Genomic DNA, 22550 nt, shown 5'->3' on the forward strand with positions numbered 1-22550 from the left:
ATAATGTGATAAGGTACTATTGCTGCTTTATGCTCTGTTATAATGTGATGGGGTATACTATTGCTGCTGTATGCTCTGTTATAATGTGATAGGGTGTACTATTTCTGCTTTATGCTCTGTTATAATGTGATAGGGTATACTATTGCCGCGGAATGCTCTGTTATAATGTGATAGGGTATACTATTGCTGCTTTATGCTCTGTTATAATGTGATAGGGTACACTATTGCCGCTTTATGCTCTGTTATAATGTGATAGGGTACACTATTGCCGCTTTATGCACTGTTATAATGTGATAGGGTATACTATTGCCGCTTTATGCCACTTTATGCTCTGTTACAATGTGATAAGGTACACTATTGCCGCTTTATGCACTGTTATAATGTGATAGGGTACACTAGTGCCGCTTCATGCACTGTTATAATGTGATAGGGTATACTATTGCCGCTGTATGCCACTTTATGCTCTGTTATAATGTAATAGGGTATTCTATTGCTGCTTTCCGCTCTGTTATAATGTGATAGGCTACACTATTGCCGCTTTATGCACTGTTATGTGATAGGGTATACTATTGCCGCTTTATGCACTGTTATAATGTGATGGGGTACACTATTGCCGCTTTATGCACTGTTATAATGTGATGGGGTACACTATTGCCGCTTTATGCACTGTTATAATGTGATAGGGTATACTATTGCTGCTTTCTGCTCTGCTATAATGTGATAGGGTACACTATTGCTGCTTTATGCTCTGTTATAATGTGATAGGGTACACTATTGCCGCTTTATGCACTGTTATAATGTGATAGGGTACACTATTGCTGCTTTATGCACTGTTATAATATGATAGGGTACACTATTGCCGCTTTATGCACTGTTATAATGTGATAGGGTATACTATTGCCGCTTTATGACACTTTATGCTCTGTTATAATGTGATAGGGTATACTATTGCTGCTTTCTGCTCTGATATAATGTGATAGGGTACACTATTGATGCTTTATGCTCTGTTATAATGTGATAGGGTACACTATTGCCGCTTTATGCACTGTTATAATGTGATAGGGTATACTATTGCCGCTGAATGCTCTGTTATAATGTGATAGGGTACACTATTGCTGCTTTCTGCTCTGCTATAATGTGATAGGGTACACTATTGCTGCTTTATGCTCTGTTATAATGTGATAGGGTACACTATTGCCGCTTTATGCACTGTTATAATGTGATAGGGTATACTATTGCCGCTGAATGCTCTGTTATAATGTGATAGGGTATACTATTGCTGCTTTCTGCTCTGCTATAATGTGATAGGGTACACTATTGCTGCTTTATGCTCTGTTATAATGTGATAGGGTACACTATTGCCGCTTTATGCACTGTTATAATGTGATAGGGTACACTATTGCTGCTTTATGCACTGTTATAATATGATAGGGTACACTATTGCCGCTTTATGCACTGTTATAATGTGATAGGGTATACTCTTGCCGCTTTATGACACTTTATGCTCTGTTATAATGTGATAGGGTATACTATTGCTGCTTTCTGCTCTGATATAATGTGATAGGGTACACTATTGATGCTTTATGCTCTGTTATAATGTGATAGGGTACACTATTGCCGCTTTATGCACTGTTATAATGTGATAGGGTATACTATTGCCGCTGAATGCTCTGTTATAATGTGATAGGGTACACTATTGCTGCTTTCTGCTCTGCTATAATATGATAGGGTACACTATTGCTGCTTTATGCTCTGTTATAATGTGATAGGGTACACTATTACCGCTTTATGCACTGTTATAATGTGATAGGGTATACTATTGCCGCTGAATGCTCTGTTATAATGTGATAGGGTACACTGTTGCTGCTTTCTGCTCTGCTATAATGTGATAGGGTACACTATTGCTGCTTTATGCTCTGTTATAATGTGATAGGGTACACTATTGCCGCTTTATGCACTGTTATAATGTGATAGGGTATACTATTGCCGCTGTATGCTCTGTTATAATGTTATAGGGTGTACTATTTCTGCTTTATGCTCTGTTATAATGTGATAGGGTATACTATTGCCGCTGAATGCTCTGTCATAATGTGATAGGGTATACTATTGCTGCTTTATGCTCTGTTATAATGTGATAGGGTATACTATTGCCGCTGTATGCTCTGTTATAATGTGATAGGGTGTACTATTTCTGCTTTATGCCGTGTTATAATTTGATAAGGTACACTATTGCCGCTTTATGCTCTGTTATAATGTGGTAGGGTTGACTCTTGCCGCTTTATGCTCTGTTATAAAGTGATAGGGTACACTATTGTCGCTTTATGCTCTGTTATAATGTGAAAGGGTACACTATTGCCACTGTATGCTCTGTTATAATGTGATAGGGTATACTATTGCGGATTTATGCCACTTTATGCTATCTTATAACGTGATAGGGTACACTATTGCCGCTTTATGCCCTGTTATAATGTGATAGGGTACACTATTGCCAATTTATGCCCTGTTATAATGTGATAGGGTACACTATTGCCACTTTATGCACTGTTATAATGTGATAGGGTACACTATTGCCACTTTGTGCCCTGTCATGATGTGATAGGCTACACTATTGCTGCTTTATGCCGTGTTATAATTTGATAAGGTACACTATTGCCGCTTTATGCTCTGTTATAATGTGATAGGGTACACTATTGCTGCTTTATGCTCTGTTATAATGTGATAGGGTATACTATTGTCGCTTTATGCTCTGTTATAATGTGATAGGGTACTATTGCTGCTTTATGTCCTGTTATAATGTGATAGGGTATACTATTGTCGCTTTATGCTCTGTTATAATGTGATAGGGTACACTATTGCTGCTTTATGCACTGTTATGTGATAGGGTATACTATTGCCGCTTTATGCACTGTTATAATGTGATAGCGTACACTATTGCCGCTTTATGATCTGTTATAATGTGATGGGGTACACTATTGCCGCTTTATGCACTGTTATAATGTGATAGGGTACTATTGCCGCTGTATGCTCTGTTATAATGTTATAGGGTGTACTATTTCTGCTTTATGCTCTGTTATAATGTGATAGGGTATACTATTGCCGCTGAATGCTCTGTCATAATGTGATAGGGTATACTATTGCTGCTTTATGCTCTGTTATAATGTGATAGGGTATACTATTGCCGCTGTATGCTCTGTTATAATGTGATAGGGTGTACTATTTCTGCTTTATGCCGTGTTATAATTTGATAAGGTACACTATTGCCGCCTTATGCTCTGTTATAAAGTGATAGGGTACACTATTGTCGCTTTATGCTCTGTTATAATGTGAAAGGGTACACTATTGCCGCTTTATGCCCTGTTATAATGTGATAGGGTACACTATTGCCAATTTATGCCCTGTTATAATGTGATAGGGTATACTATTGCCGCTTTATGCCACTTTATGCTCTTTTATAATGTGATAGGGTACACTAATGGCCGCTTTATGCCCTGTTATGATGTGATAGGGTACACTATTGCAGCTTTATGCTCTATTATGATGTGATAGGGTACACTATTGCCACTTTGTGCCCTGTCATGATGTGATAGGCTACACTATTGCTGCTTTATGCCGTGTTATAATTTGATAAGGTACACTATTGCCGCTTTATGCTCTGTTATAATGTGATAGGGTACACTATTGCTGCTTTATGCTCTGTTATAATGTGATAGGGTATACTATTGCTGCTTTATGCCACTTTATGCTCTGTTATAATGTGATGGGGTACACTATTTCCGCTTTATGCACTGTTATAATGTGATAGGGTATACTATTGCCGCTTTATGCACTGTTATAATATGATAGGGTACACTATTGCCGCTTTATGCACTGTTATAATGTGATAGGGTATACTATTGCCGCTTTATGCCACTTTATGCTCTGTTATAATGTGATAGGGTATACTATTGCTGCTTTCTGCTCTGCTATAATGTGATAGGGTACACTATTGCTGCTTTATGCTCTGTTATAATGTGATAGGGTACACTATTGCCGCTTTATGCACTGTTATAATATGATAGGGTACACTATTGCCGCTTTATGCACTGTTATAATGTGATAGGGTATACTATTGCCGCTTTATGCCACTTTATGCTCTGTTATAATGTGATAGGGTATACTATTGCTGCTTTCTGCTCTGCTATAATGTGATAGGGTACACTATTGCTGCTTTATGCTCTGTTATAATATGATAGGGTACACTATTGCCGCTGTATGCTCTGTTATAATGTTATAGGGTGTACTATTTCTGCTTTATGCTCTGTTATAATGTGATAGGGTATACTATTGCCGCTGAATGCTCTGTCATAATGTGATAGGGTATACTATTGCTGCTTTATGCTCTGTTATAATGTGATAGGGTATACTATTGCCGCTGTATGCTCTGTTATAATGTGATAGGGTGTACTATTTCTGCTTTATGCCGTGTTATAATTTGATAAGGTACACTATTGCCGCTTTATGCTCTGTTATAAAGTGATAGGGTACACTATTGTCGCTTTATGCTCTGTTATAATGTGAAAGGGTACACTATTGCCGCTTTATGCCCTGTTAAAATGTGATAGGGTACACTATTGCCAATTTATGCCCTGTTATAATGTGATAGGGTATACTATTGCCGCTTTATGCCACTTTATGCTCTTTTATAATGTGATAGGGTACACTAATGGCCGCTTTATGCCCTGTTATGATGTGATAGGGTACACTATTGCAGCTTTATGCTCTATTATGATGTGATAGGGTACACTATTGCCACTTTGTGCCCTGTCATGATGTGATAGGCTACACTATTGCTGCTTTATGCCGTGTTATAATTTGATAAGGTACACTATTGCCGCTTTATGCTCTGTTATAATGTGATAGGGTACACTATTGCTGCTTTATGCTCTGTTATAATGTGATAGGGTATACTATTGCTGCTTTATGCCACTTTATGCTCTGTTATAATGTGATGGGGTACACTATTTCCGCTTTATGCACTGTTATAATGTGATAGGGTATACTATTGCCGCTTTATGCACTGTTATAATATGATAGGGTACACTATTGCCGCTTTATGCACTGTTATAATGTGATAGGGTATACTATTGCCGCTTTATGCCACTTTATGCTCTGTTATAATGTGATAGGGTATACTATTGCTGCTTTCTGCTCTGCTATAATGTGATAGGGTACACTATTGCTGCTTTATGCTCTGTTATAATGTGATAGGGTACACTATTGCCGCTTTATGCACTGTTATAATGTGATAGGGTATACTATTGCCGCTGAATGCTCTGTTATAATGTGATAGGGTACACTATTGCTGCTTTCTGCTCTGCTATAATGTGATAGGGTACACTATTGCTGCTTTATGCTCTGTTATAATGTGATAGGGTACACTATTGCCGCTTTATGCACTGTTATAATGTGATAGGGTATACTATTGCCGCTGAATGCTCTGTTATAATGTGATAGGGTACACTATTGCTGCTTTCTGCTCTGCTATAATGTGATAGGGTACACTATTGCTGCTTTATGCTCTGTTATAATGTGATAGGGTACACTATTGCCGCTTTATGCACTGTTATAATGTGATAGGGTATACTATTGCCGCTTTATGCACTGTTATAATGTGATGGGGTATACTATTGCCACTGAATGCTCTGTTATAATGTGATAGGGTACACTATTGCTGCTTTCTGCTCTGCTATAATGTGATAGGGTACACTATTGCTGCTTTATGCTCTGTTATAATGTGATAGGGTACACTATTGCCGCTTTATGCACTGTTATAATGTGATAGGGTATACTATTGCCGCTGTATGCTCTGTTATAATGTTATAGGGTGTACTATTTCTGCTTTATGCTCTGTTATAATGTGATAGGGTATACTATTGCCGCTGAATGCTCTGTCATAATGTGATAGGGTATACTATTGCTGCTTTATGCTCTGTTATAATGTGATAGGGTATACTATTGCCGCTGTATGCTCTGTTATAATGTGATAGGGTGTACTATTTCTGCTTTATGCCGTGTTATAATTTGATAAGGTACACTATTGCCGCTTTATGCTCTGTTATAATGTGATAGGGTCGACTCTTGCCGCTTTATGCTCTGTTATAAAGTGATAGGGTACACTATTGTCGCTTTATGCTCTGTTATAATGTGATAGGGTACACTATTGCCGCTTTATGCACTGTTATAATGTGATAGGGTATACTATTGCCGCTTTATGCACTGTTATAATATGATAGGGTACACTATTGCCGCTTTATGCACTGTTATAATGTGATAGGGTATACTATTGCCGCTTTATGCACTGTTATAATGTGATAGGGTACACTATTGCTGCTTTATGCTCTGTTATAATGTGATAGGGTATACTATTGCCGCTGAATGCTCTGTTATAATGTGATAGGGTACACTATTGCTGCTTTCTGCTCTGCTATAATGTGATAGGGTACACTATTGCCGCTTTATGCCACTTTATGGTCTGTTATAATGTGATAGGGTATACTATTGCCGCTTTATGACACTTTATGCTCTGTTATAATGTGATAGGGTATACTATTGCTGCTTTCTGCTCTGATATAATGTGATAGGGTACACTATTGATGCTTTATGCTCTGTTATAATGTGATAGGGTACACTATTGCCGCTTTATGCACTGTTATAATGTGATAGGGTATACTATTGCCGCTGAATGCTCTGTTATAATGTGATAGGGTACACTATTGCTGCTTTCTGCTCTGCTATAATGTGATAGGGTACACTATTGCTGCTTTATGCTCTGTTATAATGTGATAGGGTACACTATTGCCGCTTTATGCACTGTTATAATGTGATAGGGTATACTATTGCCGCTGATTGCTCTGTTATAATGTGATAGGGTACACTATTGCTGCTTTCTGCTCTGCTATAATGTGATAGGGTACACTATTGCTGCTTTATGCTCTGTTATAATGTGATAGGGTACACTATTGCCGCTTTATGCACTGTTATAATGTGATAGGGTATACTATTGCCGCTGTATGCTCTGTTATAATGTTATAGGGTGTACTATTTCTGCTTTATGCTCTGTTATAATGTGATAGGGTATACTATTGCCGCTGAATGCTCTGTCATAATGTGATAGGGTATACTATTGCTGCTTTATGCTCTGTTATAATGTGATAGGGTATACTATTGCCGCTGTATGCTCTGTTATAATGTGATAGGGTGTACTATTTCTGCTTTATGCCGTGTTATAATTTGATAAGGCACACTATTGCCGCTTTATGCTCTGTTATAATGTGATAGGGTTGACTCTTGCCGCTTTATGCTCTGTTATAAAGTGATAGGGTACACTATTGTCGCTTTATGCTCTGTTATAATGTGAAAGGGTACACTATTGCCACTGTATGCTCTGTTATAATGTGATAGGGTATACTATTGCCGATTTATGCCACTTTATGCTCTCTTATAATGTGATAGGGTACACTATTGCCGCTTTATGCCCTGTTATAATGTGATAGGGTACACTATTGCCAATTTATGCCCTGTTATAATGTGATAGGGTACACTATTGCCACTTTGTGCCCTGTCATGATGTGATAGGCTACACTATTGCTGCTTTATGCCGTGTTATAATTTGATAAGGTACACTATTGCCGCTTTATGCTCTGTTATAATGTGATAGGGTACACTATTGCTGCTTTATGCTCTGTTATAATGTGATAGGGTACACTATTGCCGCTTTATGCTCTGTTATAATGTGATAGGGTACTATTGCTGCTTTATGTCCTGTTATAATGTGATAGGGTATACTATTGTCGCTTTATGCTCTGTTATAATGTGATAGGGTACACTATTGCTGCTTTATGCACTGTTATGTGATAGGGTATACTATTGCCGCTTTATGCACTGTTATAATGTGATAGCGTACACTATTGCCGCTTTATGCACAATTATAATGTGATAGGGTATACTATTGCCGCTTTATGCCACTTTATGCTCTGTTATAATGTGATGGGGTACACTATTGCCGCTTTATGCACTGTTATAATGTGATAGGGTACACTATTGCCGCTTTATGCACTGTTATAATGTGATAGGGTATACTATTGCCGCTGTATGCTCTGTTATAATGTGATAGGGTACACTATTTCTGCTTTATGCTCTGTTATAATGTGATAGGGTATACTATTGCCGCTGAATGCTCTGTCATAATGTGATAGGGTATACTATTGCTGCTTTATGCTCTGTTATAATGTGATAGGGTATACTATTGCCGCTGTATGCTCTGTTATAATGTGATAGGGTGTACTATTTCTGCTTTATGCCGTGTTATAATTTGATAAGGTACACTATTGCCGCTTTATGCTCTGTTATAATGTGATAGGGTTGACTCTTGCCGCTTTATGCTCTGTTATAAAGTGATAGGGTACACTATTGTCGCTTTATGCTCTGTTATAATGTGAAAGGGTACACTATTGCCACTGTATGCTCTGTTATAATGTGATAGGGTATACTATTGCCGATTTATGCCACTTTATGCTCTCTTATAATGTGATAGGGTACACTAATGGCCGCTGTATGCTCTGTTATAATGTGATAGGGTACACTATTGCCGCTTTATGCCCTGTTATAATGTGATAGGGTACACTATTGCCAATTTATGCCCTGTTATAATGTGATAGGGTGTACTATTGCCGCTTTATGCCACTTTATGCTCTTTTATAATGTGATAGGGTACACTAATGGCCGCTTTATGCCCTGTTATGATGTGATAGGGTACACTATTGCAGCTTTATGCTCTATTATGATGTGATAGGGTACACTATTGCCACTTTGTGCCCTGTCATGATGTGATAGGCTACACTATTGCTGCTTTATGCCGTGTTATAATTTGATAAGGTACACTATTGCCGCTTTATGCTCTGTTATAATGTGATAGGGTACACTATTGCTGCTTTATGCTCTGTTATAATGTGATAGGGTATACTATTGTCGCTTTATGCTCTGTTATAATGTGATAGGGTACTATTGCTGCTTTATGTCCTGTTATAATGTGATAGGGTATACTATTGTCGCTTTATGCTCTGTTATAATGTGATAGGGTACACTATTGCTGCTTTATGCACTGTTATGTGATAGGGTATACTATTGCCGCTTTATGCACTGTTATAATGTGATAGGGTATACTATTGCCGCTGAATGCTCTGTTATAATGTGATAGGGTACACTATTGCTGCTTTCTGCTCTGCTATAATGTGATAGGGTACACTATTGCTGCTTTATGCTCTGTTATAATGTGATAGGGTACACTATTGCCGCTTTATGCACTGTTATAATGTGATAGGGTATACTATTGCCGCTGTATGCTCTGTTATAATGTTATAGGGTGTACTATTTCTGCTTTATGCTCTGTTATAATGTGATAGGGTATACTATTGCCGCTGAATGCTCTGTCATAATGTGATAGGGTATACTATTGCTGCTTTATGCTCTGTTATAATGTGATAGGGTATACTATTGCCGCTGTATGCTCTGTTATAATGTGATAGGGTGTACTATTTCTGCTTTATGCCGTGTTATAATTTGATAAGGTACACTATTGCCGCTTTATGCTCTGTTATAATGTGATAGGGTCGACTCTTGCCGCTTTATGCTCTGTTATAAAGTGATAGGGTACACTATTGTCGCTTTATGCTCTGTTATAATGTGAAAGGGTACACTATTGCCATTGTATGCTCTGTTGTAATGTGATAGGGTATACTATTGCCGATTTATGCCACTTTATGCTCTCTTATAATGTGATAGGGTACACTATTGCCGCTTTATGCCCTGTTATAATGTGATAGGGTACACTATTGCCACTTTATGCCCTGTTATAATGTGATAGGGTACACTATTGCCACTTTATGCACTGTTATAATGTGATAGGGTATACTATTGCCGCTTTATGCCACTTTATGCTCTTTTATAATGTGATAGGGTACACTAATGGCCGCTTTATGCCCTGTTATGATGTGATAGGGTACACTATTGCAGCTTTATGCCCTATTATGATGTGATAGGGTACACTATTGCCACTTTGTGCCCTGTCATGATGTGATAGGCTACACTATTGCTGCTTTATGCCGTGTTATAATTTGATAAGGTACACTATTGCTGCTTTATGCTCTGTTATAATGTGATAGGGTACACTATTGCTGCTTTATGCTCTGTTATAATGTGATAGGGTATACTATTGTCGCTTTATGCTCTGTTATAATGTGATAGGGTACTATTGCTCCTTTATGTCCTGTTATAATGTGATAGGGTATACTATTGTCGCTTTATGCTCTGTTATAATGTGATAGGGTACACTATTGCTGCTTTATGCTCTGTTATAATGTGATAGGGTACTATTGCTGCTTTATGTCCTATTATAATGTGATAGGGTATACTATTGTCGCTTTATGCTCTGTTATAATGTGATAGGGTATACTATTGCCGCTGAATGCTCTGTTATAATGTGATAGGGTACACTATTGCTGCTTTCTGCTCTGCTATAATGTGATAGGGTACACTATTGCTGCTTTATGCTCTGTTATAATGTGATAGGGTACACTATTGCTGCTTTATGCTCTGTTATAATGTGATAGGGTACTATTGCTGCTTTATGCTCTGTTATAATGTGATAGGGTCGACTCTTGCCACTTTATTCTCTGTTATAAAGTGATAGGGTACACTATTGTAGCTTCATGCTCTGTTATAATATGATAGGATACACTATTGCCGCTGAATGCTCTGCTATAATGTGATATAGAATGCTATTGCCGATGTATGCTCTTTTATAATGTGATAGGTTACACCATTGCCGCTTTATGCTCTATTATAATGTGATAGGGTATACTATTTCTACTTTATGCTCTGTTATAATGTGATAGGGTATACTATTGCCACTTTCTGCTCTGTTATAATGTGATAGGGTATACTATTGCCGCTTTCTGCTCTGCTACATTGTGATAGGGTACTATTGCCGCTGTATGCTCTGTTATAATGTGATAGGGTATACTATTGCTGTTTTCGGCTCTGCTATAATGTGATAGGGTACTATTGCTGCTTTATGTTCTGTTATAATGTGATAGGGTATACTATTGCTGCTTTCTACTCTGCTATAATGTGATAGGGTACTATTGCCGCTTTCTGCTCTGCTACATTGTGATAGGGTACTATTGCCGCTTTATGCTCTATTATAATGTGATAGGGTATACTATTTCTACTTTATGCTCTGTTATAATGTGATAGGGTATACTATTGCCACTTTCTGCTCTGTTATAATGTGATAGGGTATACTATTGCCGCTTTCTGCTCTGCTACATTGTGATAGGGTACTATTGCCGCTGTATGCTCTGTTATAATGTGATAGGGTATACTATTGCTGTTTTCGGCTCTGCTATAATGTGATAAGGTACTATTGCTGCTTTATGCTCTGTTATAATGTGGTAGGGTATACTATAGCTGCGTTCTGCTCTTCTATAATGTGATAGGGTACTATTACTGCTTTATGCTCTGTTATAACGCGATAGGGTATACTATTGCCGCTGTATGCTCTGTTATAATGTGATAGGGTATACTATTGCTGCTTTATGCTCTGTTATAATGTGATAGGGTATACCATTGCCGCTTTATGCTCTGTTATAATGTGATAGGGTATATTGCTGCTTTATGCTCTGTTATAATGTGATAGGGTATACTATTGCTGCTTTATGCTCTGTTATAATGTGATAGGGTATACTATTGGCGCTTTATGATCTGTTATAATGTGATAGGGTACTATTTCTAGTGTATGCTCTGTTATAATGTCATAGGGTACTATTGCTGCTTTATGCTCTGTTGTAACGTGATAGGGTATACTATTGCCGCTGTATGCTCTGTTATAATGTGATAGGGTATACCATTGCCACTTTATGGTCTGTTATAATCTGATAGGGTATACCATTGCCGCTTTATGCTCTGTTATAATGTGATAGGGTATATTGCTGCTTTATGCTCTGTTATAATGTGATAGGGTATACTATTGCTGCTTGATGCTCTGTTATAATGTGATAGGGTACTATTTTTAGTGTATGCTCTGTTATAATGTGATAGGGTACTATTGCTGCTTTATGCTCTGTTATAATGTGATAGGGTATACCATTGCCGCTTTATGGTCTGTTATAATGTGATAGGGTATATTGCTGCTTTATGCTCTGTTATAATGTGATAGGGGATACTATTGGCGCTTTATGATCTGTTATAATGTGATAGGGTACTATTTTTAGTGTATGCTCTGTTATAATGTGATAGGGTACTATTGCTGCTTTATGCTCTGTTATAATGTGATAGGGTATACCATTGCCGCTTTATGGTCTGTTATAATGTGATAGGGTATATTGCTGCTTTATGCTCTGTTATAATGTTATAGGGGATACTATTGGCGCTTTATGATCTGTTATAATGTGATAGGGTATACCATTGCCACTTTATGGTCTGTTATAATCTGATAGGGTATACCATTGCCGCTTTATGCTCTGTTATAATGTGATAGGGTACACTATTGCCGCTTTATGCTCTGTTATAATGTGATAGGGTATACTATTGCCACTTTATGGTCTGTTATAATCTGATAGGGTATACCATTGCCGCTTTATGCTCTGTTATAATGTGATAGGGTATATTGCTGCTTTATGCTCTGTTATAATGTGATAGGGTATACTATTGCTGCTTGATGCTCTGTTATAATGTGATAGGGTACTATTTTTAGTGTATGCTCTGTTATAATGTGATAGGGTACTATTGCTGCTTTATGCTCTGTTATAATGTGATAGGGTATACCATTGCCGCTTTATGCTCTGTTATAATGTGATAGGGTATATTGCTGCTTTATGCTCTGTTATAATGTGATAGGGTATACTATTGCTGCTTTATGCTCTGTTATAATGTGATAGGGTATACTATTGGCGCTTTATGATCTGTTATAATGTGATAGGGTACTATTTCTAGTGTATGCTCTGTTATAATGTCATAGGGTACTATTGCTGCTTTATGCTCTGTTGTAACGTGATAGGGTATACTATTGCCGCTGTATGCTCTGTTATAATGTGATAGGGTATACCATTGCCACTTTATGGTCTGTTATAATCTGATAGGGTATACCATTGCCGCTTTATGCTCTGTTATAATGTGATAGGGTATATTGCTGCTTTATGCTCTGTTATAATGTGATAGGGTATACTATTGCTGCTTGATGCTCTGTTATAATGTGATAGGGTACTATTTTTAGTGTATGCTCTGTTATAATGTGATAGGGTACTATTGCTGCTTTATGCTCTGTTATAATGTGATAGGGTATACCATTGCCGCTTTATGGTCTGTTATAATGTGATAGGGTATATTGCTGCTTTATGCTCTGTTATAATGTGATAGGGGATACTATTGGCGCTTTATGATCTGTTATAATGTGATAGGGTACACTATTGACGCTTTATGCTCTGTTATAATGTGGCTGGGTATACTAATGCTGCTTTATACTCTGTTATAATGTGATAGGGTACACTACTGCCCCGTTCTGCTCTGTTATAGCGTGATAGGGTATACAAATGCCGCTTTATGCTCTGTTATAATGTGATAGGGTACACTACTGCCCCTTTCTGCTCTGTTATAATATGATAGGGGATACTAATTCTGCTTTATGCTCTGTTATAAAGTTATAGGGTACTCTATTGCTGCTTTATGCTCAGCATTGACTGTGAGCATTTAAGGATGGGTTTGTCGACTTCCTGAATGGTAAGATGCACCCAGAATTCCAGGATATCCACAATGAATGTGTAGAAGTAAGAGAGTGTGTATATACCTTTTCAAATAGTGTGAGAGCGCATCTGCTTGGAATGTACATAGTCGCATAATGTGGTTCATTGGATAGTTCCCACTTGCATATCAGTCTGACCCATCTACAAGGTCAGTCCAACATGAAATGCTAGGCAATTCTCCACTGAACAAGAGCTTCAACGGCAACCCCAGACACGCATATTTGCCAGGCCAGACATCAATTGGAGTGAGATGTGGCTGAGTTCCAGGGAAAAGGCGTCCATGTGTGGATTTCCCTTGCTCGCTTTGTGTGAAACCATAAGCACTCCAACGTTTGCCAAAGCTGTGCGTGCCCTTCTACTGTAAATAAATGAGGTGACATAACCTGTTTTAATGGGTGGTTCTCATGCACCAGGGTCCAAAAGCCTGTTTTAGCTCACCCCGCCTCCATTGGTTATCTGCCTGGTCCGGCCCACAGGCCCAGCTCTGACACAAGTATATGCGTATATGTGTAGGATATTTCAGACTAATTCTGCATGCAATTTAATTTCCTGTGTAGGAGAAGCTGGGACTTGCTGAGGAGTGTTAATTGGCTTTTCCGCTGCATGGTAGGACAAGGTGGAGGAAGGCGTACGTTCTGTTCTCTTCCTTCTTGCAGCTCTTGGTTCTCATCTTGACAATGTTGTGGATTCTAGTATTGTGATAACGTCCCACATTCTGACAGCTAGAATGGGGCACTGGTTCTTATGGTCTTGCACATCGTGTTGTAGGCGATGCCAGCTTGTAAGGCTAACTAATGTAGCTTCCTGATAACTGGGCAGTGCTGGTCATGTAACTGCTTGAGCAAGGGAGCATAGGGAGACACTCGTAGCAGATCGCTATGCCACAAAGGTCCTCTGAGCCTTGAGCAACCTCTTGTGCAAAGCGTTGCTGTAATATAGACACAAAGGGAAATAGTACCTCTGACTCACATCAACCATCAAATATTAAATAGCGTCAGTGCTTCTTACATTGGTATGACTACAGGACCTGAGTGTGCTCTCCAGCACCCCAACCGTATCTCCTTCCTCAATGATTCTCTCTATCTCGTTCACTCGATCTCTCCCCCACTTCTGCCGGTGCTTACTCGATGCCTCGCCATGTGCTTGTGCCTCCACCACACCTATGCTCATTCTTCTTCTTCACAATCTCTTGTCTAGCCTGTTCGTCTTTCTTTCCTCCTCTTCTCCTTGACTTCTCCTCTACATTTCACTTCTGCTGCAACCTCTCCACTTGCCTTCTGGTTGCCTCCTCCAAACTTCTCCTTATTATTACCCTCCTCCTACTCAATATGTTCCTCTCCCTCCCCGTGATGTTACCTCAAACCTCCTCAATATCCTTCTTTGCTGAGATCACCTCCTCAATTTCCTTCTCTTCGCCATTTCTCCATTCTCCCTCCACCGCCTTAAATGCCTCTTGCCGCCATCTTAAATCAACTCACGCTTGCCAACAAACTCCCACACCTCTGTAAAATCTCCCTTCCCTTTAATACGTACCTGGCCCCTCCATTTGGCCGACTTCCTTCAAATGAAGAGGACACATAGGCCCTTATCAGGCCCTGCATGTGATTGTAATTGCAATCATCATTTATATAGTGCCCTTTCATAGCCTTTAGGCAAAGGAGTTTAAGATTAGTTTCCTGGAATTCGAGAGGCCCAAGCTTCTTGAAAAAGAAAAAACTAAAGGAGGAACTTTTAGGGCAAAGTGATATTCTATTATTCCAGGAAACATGGCTCGTTAACCCCATAGAGACAGAGGGCTTCACAACTTTAAACCTCCGGGCCACGCAAAAATTAAAAGGCAGACCAGCAGGAGGACTATTAATCGCACTCAGAAATTCAAGGATTAAAGAGATTAAACCACTATGTAATAATGATGTGGGAATTCCAGTTTGCAAAGTAGAACTGGTAATAGATACCCCACTTTTCACCGTGGCAATCTTTAATATTTACTGGAACCCTGCCAGCTCAAAACTCCAGCATTTTCTAGAAATTTTGGACTCAGTCCTAACGGGGGTTAAGACTGATTATGAGGGCGTCCATATTCTCTTAGCAGGGTACCTAAATGCAGATTACATAAAACCGGGGAGTGAAAAGTCTACACAACCAAAGTTGAGCTCAATGCGAAAAGGAAAGCTGTGGAGGGACTTTCTGTCATTTTAGGATCTCAAAATGATTCATGAAGAGAGTAATGGAGCTGGAAAAGCGGGAGTAACTTGGCATTAAGGGTCCTTGGAGTCTACTCTAGACTACATTTTTGTTTCCTCCTGTCTCTCAGTCCTCTGCCCCAGTCTCACTCTAAACTGGAAGGGGGGCAGTGACCATGCAAGTTTGGAACTCCTGTTTCCTGATATACAGGAGATCAGTTACAATAATAATACTCAGGAACTTGAAGGTCTCAATGAAAAGTTGACAGCCATAAAATAGAAACAAAGGGAAAAATGTTGAACAAACTACTTGAAGCAGTTCCATCCTCAACATGGAGTGATGAATTCCATCCGGAGAAATTTGGGAATTTCGTTTGGTCCATCCTCCCTCCAAGTGAAACACAGGTCGCAGACAAATAAAAACATCCTTTTGATGAAGAAACACAAGAAAAAAAGAGAACCATTTGACAAACACTGCTCCACATAAAAAAAAGGGTACGACAATCCCATCACTTGCCAACAAGAACTAAGGATGGTTAAACAAACCTATAGAAACTGATTAAAAAATCACAAATATCAGAAACTGCAAGAAGATGGCGAGAGAATGCTCTACCTTCTCAAAGCAAATAATTGCAGAAACCTTTGGGCGGCATTGAACCAATTTAAAACCGGTTACAACAGTTCATTATGTAATCTGGTCCCAGAACATCAATGGCTAGCATATTTGTCCAAACATTTCAAACCAACTGGCTCTCTAGACTTTATTTTGCCACCAGACATTTGTTGGTCTCTCACATTCGACGAACAGGATATTGAGGAACTTATATTATCCTCCTCCACATCGAAAGCTGCAAGCCCTAACGGTCTTACTTATCAGGTCTTAAAAAACCACCGTCAAATGTGGGCTAAGCTATTAAATTGCCTCTTCCAGGAAATTCTTAAGAACAGGGTTTTTCCTCCATCATGGAAAAGTGCATTAGTCATTCCTTTTTTTAAGGGGGGGCAATTGGTTAAGTCCGATAAACTATCGCCCATTCGCACTCCTGGAAATTGACAGCAAACTCTTTATGCAGCTGTTGCTAAAAGAACTGACATCGTGGGTGGATTCTGGGCAGATCCTCTCTCAGCATCAAACAGGTTTCAGAAAAGGGCTCTCGACCAGCCTTAATGGGCTCATCCTGAACCTACTTAGTGAAAAATCTAATGAGAAAGAACAATCTCCCCTTTTTGGGGCCTGGATAGACCTGTCCAAAGCATTCGATCTAGTGGACAGATCCCTTCTTTGGCAGAAACTCCATAGTTGGGGGATTCCAGCTCCCCTTTTAGCAATGTTCGTGGAGCTTCATAAGAACACCACTATAAGACTCAGGCTGGACGATTTGGGTCATCTGTAAGAGGTAATAGAGGTCTTCTAAAGGTGTACGGCAAGGATGTCTGGGTGCCCCTTTATTTTTCAATCTATTCCTGTCAGACCTGGGAGATTTTTTGGCCTCTTCATCGATGGCAAGCCCTAGGATCAATGGGAGGAAAATACATTGGCTGGCTTACGCAGACAATTTAGTTCTGTTGGATAGCCCAGCAATTGGTTTGCAGCAGCTTTTGTCCAAACTAGGGGAATATGCCACATTAAATGGGCTCCTAATTAATCCTTCGAAATCCAAGATTCTGATATTTAAACATCCCAAAAAGAATCTAGGCTCCAGACACTGGGTCTTGGATGGAAAAGTCGTTCCCCGTGTTGAAGAACTCACCTATCTGGGCTATGAAATCTTAGCCTCTCCTGTTCAGAATAAAGCGACAGTGGCCATATTGGATAAAGCCCACAAGATCACTTCACAAATTAAGAAACTAAATGTAAAATTTTGTAAATTTTCTTTACTTCCACTCATCAAATATTACAGAGTCAAAGCTGTCCCGGTCTTTTTATATGGCCTGGAAGCGAAGCCCTTGCTATGGCACCATGATTGGAACAAAATAGAGGGTCTCTTGTGGAAAAAATCCTTAAACCTTCCAATGTGTACCCCACTCGTAAGCCTTCCGTTTGAACTGGGATTGTCTTCTCTGGGCTGTCGAGCAGACTGGAAACTCTTATCTCTATATCGTGAGATAATAACAGCAGGCCAGCCCTCCCGCTATTCTGATGTAAATGAACATCTCAAACAAGCAGAATCCAAGCATCTCCTCGGTCTGAAGAAGAAAGCGGGAGATATCTTGCATGGGCTTGACATGATATCAGAGACTCTAGCCCACAATCCTATGAAAGTTAAAAAGCTGCTAGAAACAAGAGATTGGATTACCACCATTAATGGAGTTAGGCATCTTAACCCTCCAAACCTCTTTTTAAAGGAAGACAGAAAATGTGGCCGCGTTACCTCCAAAAGTTCCTTGAAAAAAGTATAAGAAACTATTTTTTGAGATTAAGACTCAACAAAGCCCATACGGGGGAAATCTTGTTCAAAAGAAATCAGCGGGATAAAGCAATTAAACTTTGCAGACAATGTGACTCTCCAAGCCGACAATCCCTTAGACATTTGCTAATGGAGTGCGAAGGCACCTGGAAAACAAGATTGTTGTTGCTTGGGAGATTTGTGGCTAAAGAGGAGAGTCTTTTACATGATCTCTTTTGGAATAGACTGATCACCGGCCAAGAAATTATGCTCACGGCCACAATTGTAAACGTTTTGGAAAAATGTTCTATACTTTCAAGTTTACGAGATTCTTGCCACTTATAAGAGCATAAGAGGGTCATGATTGGTCTCCCATTGCTGTGCAGACCCTGGTTTCCTTGGCATCATTTCCAGCATTTTTCTTTTCTTTTTTTGTTGTCTTATCTGCTTTGTATGAATATATAGTTTTGTTGGTTTTATTTACTCTTTTATAGTGGTTTTGTAAAGGTTTTGCATTTAAAACCAAAACAAATAAAAATTAAAAAAGAAATAGTGCCCTTTCCCCATTAGTATGGCTCTAGATGTGCTTTGTGGTTGGAATGCCCACGGGGACCGAAGTCCATATATGTGAGATTCTAAGAGTTACGTTTAAGATGCCTGTGTGCATCTGCCAGGTTAGGATTTAGGAGGGTTGTCTGGGCCCCAGTAAGGAGCCACGAGGTCAGGCACATGGGTGGTTGCTGTTGGCGGATTAGGATAGAACGCTAGAGAAGGAGATTCGATGTGTGCACTGCTAAACTGAATTTATTTCGTAGGTTGTTGGTGTAGGTTGTTGGTGTATACTAATGGCAGCAGTTTTGAGGTATGCCAGGGATTTCGGTGTGGGCGGCTACGCGAGCTGCTAGACCGGATTTTTATAGCAATATCTGCATTCTAGAGTTCATGGATGGGAAGCCGTGCCTGCAGCATGTGTCCACAGACGTGGTGCGAGTTATACATACCTAAATCACAGACGGACGTTCGGTCACTGTCTTTTTCTTAGGTCTCTGAAGATGAAGGTTGTTCGAGTGCGTCTTTGGTGGTGTTAGCATACTACCTTTGTGGAGGACCTGGCTGGTGTCTTTCTTCAAGTGCAATACAGAATAAATTAAATTAAATAGATCTTGCCACACACAGTATCATCTAAGTGCTTTTTAGTGTGCCTCTGTTCCTACCTCTGTTCCTACCTCCACAGCTATTAAAGTGTGTTATGAGTCCAATAGCCCCAGTTGAAATGGCATATTTACTCACCACTCCCAGTGCGACCTATGCGTTTATCGTTCTGAGCACTTGGGTAAGCCCTTTGATAATTCGGTAGGGACCTCCAGCTGAGTGTGCGAGTCTTAGTTGTCCCCTCGTCAGACTGATCCTGCTTCTATTGCTACCTCTAGTGGTCCGTTTGAACAAGCATTCTGTCCCTGCATCTTTAAGTTGCCACATCCATGGTGCGTCAGATTTACTGACGTAGTTTGATGACCAGATTGCACCGGTTATAGAGTTGGTGGTTCAGGCATGGGCAGGTGAGGGTTCAGAGGGACAGGGTGAAGTATGATTGTCTGTGGGGGGGGGGAGTGGAGGAGGAAGGGAGTGCAAGTATCCCATGGTGTGCCGCTACGCACGTTGCTGGCATCTGCAGTGGTTTGGAAGAGTAGGTGCTTAGTTGGGTCTCGGCCAGTGCTTGTGCAAGGTTATCTTGTTGCAGTCCGCTGGCTCCCACATAGTAACTCTGCAGTTCACAGTGCTGTAGACTGAACCTTTTTATGTTTTGTCCAACTTATTACATTCTTAACAGCCTGGCTTCCAAATTATGAATGAACCATCCTCACGCAACCTCTGCTGCCGCTCCTGCAGTAATGCTGGCTTAGCCTTGGGAGCTCTGAGAACACTTGTAAACTGTCAATTCATGGTATGAACTTTAGAAGTCACACTGTGGGGGTGCTGCAGGACTTGTCAAGAGCTACTTAACAGAAAAGCTCTTTAAAGAGGAAGTGAGAATGGCAGGTTCCATGGGGTAGTGCCCTGCAAAGGTCCGTCACATGGTGGGTTAAGCCATTGGATTCCGCACACACTTCTATCATCCTGAGCAGGGGGAGACACCAGGCCCCCATAGCCAAGCCAGACAGGGGTCTTAATCACATATGTGCCTGCTTCCTTGAATATCCCTTAGGGGTAACCAGTAGGAGTTGGTGTGAAAATACACGTTCATCTGTAGGCAACCTTTGCTATGTACGGTTGCAATGCATGCGACCATCGGAGGACTTGGGGTTTAGTGTCCTTGTTCTGGGGGGTAGTCAGGTCAGGGGTGCATCATCAGAGATTAGTATAATTACATATCCTGTCAGATAATAGGTTTTATTCTAATGCTTCTATGACTCATTATATTGTCTGGCACGCAACAACATAATCATTTTCCCTCGGCATGAGTTTGCGGCTGATTAACGAAGGCCTGGTTGAAGTTTGGTATTTTGAGGAAAGTCTGTTGACAAACCGAGTGCCTCAGTCTCCTAAATTCATCCTTCGTAGTGTTAGTCCCAGCGATCTTTTTGTATGTAGATCCTTTGAGCGTAGCTTTGAGAAACCCAGTTACACTTTAGAAGTGTAGGATAAATTGTTGATAATAGCAGAAAAGGGCCAGAAAAGTTTGCAGTTTCTTTGTCATAAGTAGTGGGACCTTTTGGATGGCTTCAACCTTGGTTTCTTGTAGCTTAACAGTACTTTTCCCTAGGAAGCCGAGGTACTTTACCCAAAGGTGTGGCTTTCCTTCCTGCTTTTCCTAGACTTTGGGTGACTAGGTACAGGGGGAGTGTGCATTCTGACTAAGATTTACTGAATAGTTAGTAGGTTAGTGTGCTCTGGTTTGGTTGTGTGTTTTTAGCTCAACTGATTGTGTGTGTGTGTATGTTTTTGTTTGTTACTGATGGTGTTGTTGTAAGACCCTAGTATAGTGTTGGTTTTGCTGATTTGTTGTGGTTCCGCAGCATTCTCTGGAGTCCCTTCATTTGATTTTATGGTACCTGTATTGTATGATCCAGGAATGTTCCTGGTGAGGTTGCAGGATTGAATCCATGAATCTTGGAAATGTCGCTGCGCTGTGGCTTTGTGGACTCCAAAGGTCAACGCTGTGAAATTGACCAGGCTCACAGGTTTTGCAAAGGCTGTCTTCTCTGGATCCTCTAGAGCACGGAGTACCTGCTTGACCCCTTGGTCAGGTCTATTGTGGAGCTATAGGTAGCCGGTCTGATCCTCTTCATCAATTTGTCGATGCACGACAGGCATCAGATACACATCAAATCTTGGCATTTCATTAGTGTTGTGGAAACAGTGGATGGACATCAACGAGCTGAACCTCAAGAGTGAGAAAGTCAAGGAGTCTTCGGGTAGGCTCAAAGAATAGTCGCTCGAATACATCCTGCTGAGATGTATACCCATCAGTTTAGACGGCACACAAGCCGCCACGCAGTCTAAAGTCCAAGGCCAACGCATATGAGTGGACCCTGAGAAGAGCAAGGGAAACAAATAAGGACCCAGGCAACTTCCAGGGCTGCATAGACCTTCTGAAGAAACTGGAGAGCTGCAAGGGATTAGGCAGTCTTAGAAGAAGCAATTCAGTATTGGGGTCTGCTAGCTCAGTGAGTAGTGCTTCTATCGCAGAGATCTCTGGGTAACCTGAAGATCACATGTGGGAGCCCCGGTGGGTCCACTCAACCTCTCATTTATTTGAATGTTTGACACCTGTATCATCTCTCAGTAAGCAAAGAGATGGCATTCATCCCTTCCAGGAATGTTCGCTCGGATAACCTACTACTGCTGATGGTCCCTCGATTTTCCAGAGTCACTATCGGTGCTAGAGCCTTCTCAGTGGCAGCTCCCATGTTGTGGAACTCACTTTCTTTCTCGCTACGGGTTATCACTGCCCATCTCTCCTTTAGAAAGGCGTTAAAAACCTTCTTATTCAAGTAGGCTAAAAAATATTCTTGTTTTCTTCAATTCACCTTGACTGCCTTCCCTCTGGGATGATCGGTTTCCTTAGCACCAAGATACCCTTGGGTCATTGCCACTCTATACACATTCAGAAATAAATAAATAAACATTCAAGTTGTAGTATG

General features: G+C 40.2%; 1 protein-coding gene across 3 annotated transcripts in view; it reads left to right on the top strand.

The window, feature by feature from the left end:
• LOC138480749 (tumor necrosis factor ligand superfamily member 13B-like) overlaps positions 1 to 22550 on the top strand; it is a 105606-nt gene that overhangs the window by 46047 nt on the left and 37009 nt on the right. The gene's annotated exons all lie outside the window — the stretch shown is intronic.

This window comes from Ambystoma mexicanum, chromosome 5p, assembly GCF_040938575.1.
Source record: "Ambystoma mexicanum isolate Mex_15411 chromosome 5p, UKY_AmexF1_1, whole genome shotgun sequence".
Classification (NCBI taxonomy): domain Eukaryota; kingdom Metazoa; phylum Chordata; class Amphibia; order Caudata; family Ambystomatidae; genus Ambystoma; species Ambystoma mexicanum.